A 7,056-nucleotide genomic window follows, 5' to 3' on the forward strand; every position below is an offset into this window, starting at 1 on the left:
CAGTGTCAACCTAGCCCCTGCCCCAGGGGAAGAGAGAAGGGGGGGCCTCGTCCCCTGGGCGCGCCCCCCCGGGGGTGTGATTCAGGGTCGCCTCGGTCGTTCCGTTACGGCCCATGTTCTAATGGGAGCCGGCCTCCCGATCCGTCCCCGCAGCCCGTCGGTCCAGCTACAGGCCGTATCCGTCCACCGAGCCGCTCCGGCTGAGGTAGCTGCTGGGGGCGCTTGTCCCTGCGACTTCCAGGCAGCAGCGTCCTTGGGGCTCTCCCCCCCACGGCCCCCACGCGGAACAAAGACACGGGCTGGGGAGGACGCAGACAGTTCTTCACGCAGGACAGCGAAGAGGGTGCGGGATTCTTCCCTGGGGTGTAAGTAGCCCCGACCCGGTCATAAATAGAAAGGGAAGGCTAACCACCTTTAAATCCCTCCTGGCCAGAGGAAAAAACCCTTTCACCTGTAAAGGGTTAAGAAGCTCGGAGAACCTCTCTTATACTTTCCTCGACAAGTATAACCTCGACAAGATACTTTCAAAAGCTGGGAAGAGGGAGAACGTCAAAGGGTCTGTGTCCATCTGGGTGAGGCTTTTGCCGGGGACAGAACAGGAATGGAGTCTTAGAACTTAGTAAGTCATCTAGCTAGAGATGCGTTAGATTATGATTTCTTTAAATGGCTGAGAAAATAAGTTGTGCTGAATAGAATGAATATTCCTGTCTGTGTGTCTTTTTCGTAACCTCAGGTTTTGCCTAGAGGGATTCTCTATGTTTTGAATCTGATTACCCTGCAAGGTATTTACCATCCTGATCTTACAGAGGTGATCCTTTTCTTTTCACTGTTTCTTCTATTAGTGTTTCTTTTCAAGAACTGAATGCTTTTTTTTTATTGTTCTAAGATTCAAGGGCTTGGGTCTGTGGTCACCTATGCAAATTGGTGATGATTTTTACCAAACCTTCCCCAAGAAGTAGGGTGCAAGGGTTGGGAGGATTTTTGGGGGGGAAAGACGTTTCCAAACAACACTTTCTCAGGAACCCAGAGAAACGTTTGGTGGTGGCAGTGGAAAACTAAGGGCAAAGGGTAAAATAGTTTGTACCTTGGGGAAGTTTTAACCTAAGCTGGTAAAAGTAACCTTAGGAGGTTTTCATGCAGGTCCCCACATTTGTACCCTAGAGTTCAAAGTGGGGAAGGAACCTTGATAGACCCATTAGTCTTTATAGCTGAAGTCAAAGGTGTCAGCCACAAAAGTGAAGGGAGAGTAGATCTGTGTCACACTTGGGTGACTGGGACTGTACCAAGTGACATGCGAGGGGCATGACAGCAGCTAACCAATTTACAACTAGAGCAGATTGAAAATTTGGTTCAGTGAAAATTTTCCATCAGATAAAACTATTTAAACAAAACCAGTTTTGTTTGCATAATATCTCTATCTCGATGACATTTCCCACCAAACAGAAATTCCAAGTTTTGACCAACTCCCTTAGTAACACAAAATTGTCATTCTTAGAGGGGCGTCAAGTTCTGGCCCTGCTCTCCTCCCCCCAGTGAAAGGGTGGTAGTCACCAGTCGTTTTTCAGACAGCGTGGAGTGCAGGGAGTGTGTGCATGCTGCTTCAGGTGATACGATCCAACAGAGACACCTAGAGTCTGATCTCACACCTGTGTGAAATGTCACTGCTGCCACCTGACCCGTGCTCTCAGGATACGGAATGATCTCATCAGGGTGAAGCACAGTGCTCTGGTTCCAAGAACAAGAAATAAAAATGAATGACTCACTCTGGGTATTAAATTCCTGCCACACCAAGTTCCTCAGTCTTTTCAGGAAAGTCACTATGCAGCTCAGGGCTGCTCTTCTTAGGATTAACTTTTCAGATCACAAGTCAAACACTAACAAGCTGCTTCTGTCTTTTCTTGGAACATAGCAACACAACCCACATAACTAGAACCAAGAGTGAGAATTTAATGTTCTTTATTATCTGACAAAGAACGCTACTCCATAGGAATTCCAAATTGAAAGTCATTAATTGCTTCTTAGTGTCTAGCTGACCTATTGTCATTTCATAACTGACACCAGTTTTCAACAACTAGGAGGAATAGCTTAGAGACTCCATTGACTTGAATGGGGTAATTCCAGTTTCACACCAGTGCGAGAGCAGAGTCTGTCCCTACGTGCACTTGCTGCTGAATAGTCATTGTTGAAAGTGATTGAAATTTGATTTCAAATTCAAAGAGAAGTCTACACAGAATCTCATATTTCTGCTAAGCATTCCTGCCCAAGGCTTAAATGTTTGCTAGAGACTCATACTCCAAACCATAACACAGGCAGCTCTAGAGGGATTCCATATCAGGGAGCGGGTGTTGCAGGTGAAGACCAGAAGAAAGATTGTGTGTTTATATTTCCAGAATGATAACTGGCCCCAGCTGGAAAGCAATGTGAAGGACAGTAGTATTATGCTCTCTGGATCCTCAGACTGGCTGAATCCACTGTGACATCTTATACATAGGCACAAAAGAGACGCAAAAATCATCATTTTTCCAGAGTTGTAGTTTATATTACAATACCACTGGCATCAGCATTAGTTAACGGCCAATTCTGCAAGCCTGGCTGAGTCTGGGTAATGATCACTCTTACAAGTGAACTGTTCCACTGACACCAGTGAAACTAAGTGCTACTCACAGTGACTAACTGTTGCAGAAATGGGCCATAAGGTGACTGACTGGAACTTATTTTTAGAGAAATAATTAAATGGATATTTCCATCTAAAGCTAATGTCTCCTTCCAAACATCGCTGGGAACTCTCCCTTTCTGCTCATCTCACTCACCTTAGACTCTTGTAACTGGACTATGAAATGACCCACCTTGATCATCACTACAAAAGGTTTTCCCCCCCGCTCAACTGCTGGTAATAGCTCACCTCACCTGATCACTCTTTGCAGTGTGTATGGTAACGCCCATTGTTTCATGTTCTCTCTGTATATAAATCTCCCCACTGTATTTTCCACTGAATGCATCCGATGAAGTGAGCTGTCGCTCACAAAAGCTTATGCTCAAATAAATCTGTTAGTCTCTAAGGTGCCACAATTCCTCCTTTTCTTTTTGCGGATACAGACTAACACGGCTGCTACTCTGAAATCTATTAAATGACTAACACCATTCCATCCCTCTTCTCTACATTTCTGGGGGCTTGGCTCACCACTACGTTACTGCAGTTTTACACCAATGTAACTCCAGTGGGGTACCACAGCAGTGAACCAGGCCCTTAAGTTAGAACATTTTACTTCTGTTTAACAAGTTTGATTCCTGCGCAGAAAAGAGACCAGGCTTTATGATTATTGTAAGCGGCCAATTTATAAGTACTTACCCTCTGCAACTCACTTGCACCTCCCCGGCACAAGGTTAGCTTTCTTGTGCTATGCTGTATCCTCTGCAGCAGCAGCCATGACTTGGTAATCGGTCTCCATCTTGTGTTAAAACTGCACTTCTTTTCCATGTCTCTTTGTGGATTTTTCTCTGCCTCATCTATTATTTAAGGCCTCAGTGGTTCTTTCATTTTCTAAAATGCCAGTTATTTGTACTGATTCACAGTTGGTCTGTTTTCATTTGCATGGTTTGCATTTTATTTAAGACTCTAAGAACTTTGGTGGAAAGATCCATGGGAAAGAAGCAGAACCTACACCCCTCACAGTATATCTGTCTACCTGCCTGTCTATCTTACTGCTTTGCACTGCTTCCTATCACCAGAGTATTTGAGTGCCTTCCACAGGAAGTGATGGTTAAGTCCATGGAGCCTCTGACACTTCTCATCTTTGGGGTAAAAGCTCTGCTTGTGGAAGGTTGCATGATTTTGAGTTTGTACATTTTATTCATGTACTCTGGGGGGATTGGCTGGGGTTTTGGGGGGCACAAGGGGTCTTCCTCTCACCATTTCAGCTGAATGCCAGGAATCACCGTGGGGTCTCAGCGTGTCAGTCTCTTCCAACCCTGGAAAGGGGAGAAGCAAAGAATGAATGTGCTTAGTAACACACACCGCTCCACAAGCCATTGGCCTAACTTCATTCAGAAACTCAAGTTGCCTGAAGTGGAGGGAGTGAAAAGCTTCTGGGATTTGTAGTGACACAGGGAACTGGCTGGAATCCAACTGGCAGCCTTTGTGAAATGAGTCAGTGGTCTCAGCACACTTCCTATTGGGCAGCTGCCCATAACAGTAAAAACCCATTTCCACAGGCCTTTTTACACACTAGCAAGAGACACGGACTAAACGGCAGTGGAAAGAAAAGGAAGCAGCTGCCACCTGCAGGAATTCTGGCTCCAAAATCTAGTATTCCTCAGAGGGCCTCCAGCCCCAGTCCTCTTGTCTAGGGCGCCTGTGGGGGCTCCAGGCAGGGTCTTGCCCTTGGTTAGGCAGATCCTGAGCTAACCCAGAAGGATACGCATAACACATGAGAAGCGGGAAAGGCCAGTGTAAACAGAGGAGATGTCTCTAGAGTGAAGGGATACAGAATTTCTGGCTTGGGAATGGCAGGAATTAAATAAATCTGCACTGGAGAGGCAATCTGGAAATCTCCTGAGTCAGCAGCTGTAGGGAATCCAGGAGCATCTTAAAAGTCTAACTAGTCCTAGCAGCAACTGGAGACTGGTACTGTGTATTCTGGTTCATTGCCAGGCAGTCACAGTCTGGCATCAGGAGGGAAATCAAGAATGAACCGTAAGCTGGCCTGTGAAATAAAATATTTATAAGGAATCAGCCATTCCTCCTGAAAATAGGAAAACTGACTGACACAGTGCAGCTGATACAGTGCAGAGGGTTTAGTTAGAAGTATTGGATGGAAGTGGGGGTCCTGTATCTGCTTGGCAGCTATTGGGATTCATTGTGTGGTGGTGTGGTAGAGGGGAGGTCTTCAACACCTAAGTGCCAGGAGTAGAGGATATGGGTACTTTCAGAAACCCCTCCTTTGGGAGTTGACTCTCAACAATGCATATCTCAGGGATCAATCTGAAAAGCTGCTGGATTTCTTGACTTGATAGAACATGCATTATCTCACTAATCTACCTCACCCAAGTGTTCAGGGCACCCTACCATTGTATCTCCATTAGACTGAATCATAATGCAGTAGGATAAAATACACCTATCTATGCTGAAGTCATCTGGAGAAAAAAGTGTGGTATTTCTAGGCAGCATGCCAAGGAATCGATCAGATGTGGGCAACACACAAAAATATTTTTGTACTAAGATGCACCCCAACATAGGGATTGAATGCAATCCCTTTTGTGATTAAAGCAAACAGCTTAATTATAAATAAATGCCAAAAAACCCCTTGAGTTGGGAAGGGGGAGGGGAAGTTCCAGAAATGGAAAGGTGAAGTTTCCAGCCAAGTAATTGGAGATATGTCCCATATGGCATGTGTTTCACTGGGGGGGGGGGGGCTGTAGAACAAACAGTAAAACATTAAAGTACATTCTTTTTTTTAAAACCAAAAATCCCGAGAAGACATGTTATATGCACAACCTGGGTGAGTGAACTTTCCTCTGGGTTTCACAAGAAGATCTACATATGTAAGGAAAACAGGGAAAAGTAAGTGAGTTTCAGTGCAATACGGCACATTGAACCAAATGAGAATAAAGGGACTCTCTGCTAAGTCTGCAGCCTTACATGCCAAGTTGTATTCCATCATGCCTTAGGAGTTCCCTGTCGGATTTTGACAATGAGCAGTGTTAATTTGCTGTAAAACATTCTACATAAAATGGAACCTGAAAAGTACATGTACAGTCCCACTGCAAATAAATGTAATTGAGAAAACCTGAAATACAATGTCTCCTAATACTTAAAGAAAGTCTCCACTGTGTGTACTTGCAAAGGAACATGGTGAATTCTGCAACCTGCTGAACCTTGGAAGTTCCACCTCCACCGTCCTGTGAGTCATGTATCAAATCTAAATAGCCAGGAGCTCTGGCAGATGGTTCTGTACAAATTGCCAGCTCTCTCTTCTGGCTGAATCACTTAAGGAGAAATTTTCCCACTGGTTCCACCCTCTTACGGGACATGGCCAGCTCGTGTCCTGACTGACAACACCTAGAGGCTTACTGGTTAGCATGCCCCCAAATCCACTGTGACTGTCTGGACATGCAGACTTGCTCTTACACAAATTTTCCTTCTACAGGGAATGAAATGGCACCATCCAATCCTTTTAAGCAATTACCAGTCTTATTACATTTCATTGGTTATCAGACCATTCTTGGAAGGGCACACACTTACACTCAAACCCAGATTGTCAAGACTTAGTGGCCAAAGGTATTTGGCCAAGAACTCCACCCAGGAGTCCTAATTCCCAGCTCTGGCCCCTGCTCTAATCACATTCTAACCCTAGGTTATAATGCATTAGCACTTAGCAGAAAACCTAGCTTTTCCTCCAAACAAATTCTCAGCGTTGCTGTCACTGTTTCAGCTCTACGACTAGCATCAATGCTGGCCATGCTAGTGCAGACAGGGTTCCTACAGGTTTTTTTACCACCATGCTCAGGGAGGTAAAAATGCCAGCATCTGATCTGTACTAGGGCTCCCTCCAGTGCTACGCTAGTGGAGCGGCATTGGTGGGAGCAGAAGGAAGAGGCGAGAGGGAGGAAAGCTAGTCTAGCTAAGGCCAAAGAGTCACTTACGCACCTGCGAACAAAACAGGCTCAAGAATGATGCAAGCACAAAAGGAAAAGCAATCCATGTAATCGAGATTCTGGGGGGGACCAGACCCTGGTGGATCATTGCACTACCAATGCACACACTGCTTATCAAAGACACATCCCAGACCTTGATCTTTTCCAAAGCACCATTATTAGACCTGGCTTTATCTGCATTACAGGGTCCACTCTAGACAGGCAAACTAGGCAGCTGCCTGGGCAGGCATATTGTCTTGGGCAGGCTCTGACTGCATGACCAGAAGAAGAGACCATTACTGGAGACTTTAAAGGAGATAAGTGAAATTTCTGGCCTACCCACCTTGACAGCGTCTCCCTGTCACTCATTCACACCTGGAAAACATTGTTAAAAGGAAACAAGTGTAAGGTTCACTCTAATTT

The sequence above is a fragment of the Lepidochelys olivacea genome (assembly GCF_965140295.1).
Source record: "Lepidochelys olivacea isolate rLepOli2 genome assembly, chromosome: 18".
In the NCBI taxonomy this organism is placed as follows: Eukaryota; Metazoa; Chordata; order Testudines; family Cheloniidae; genus Lepidochelys; species Lepidochelys olivacea.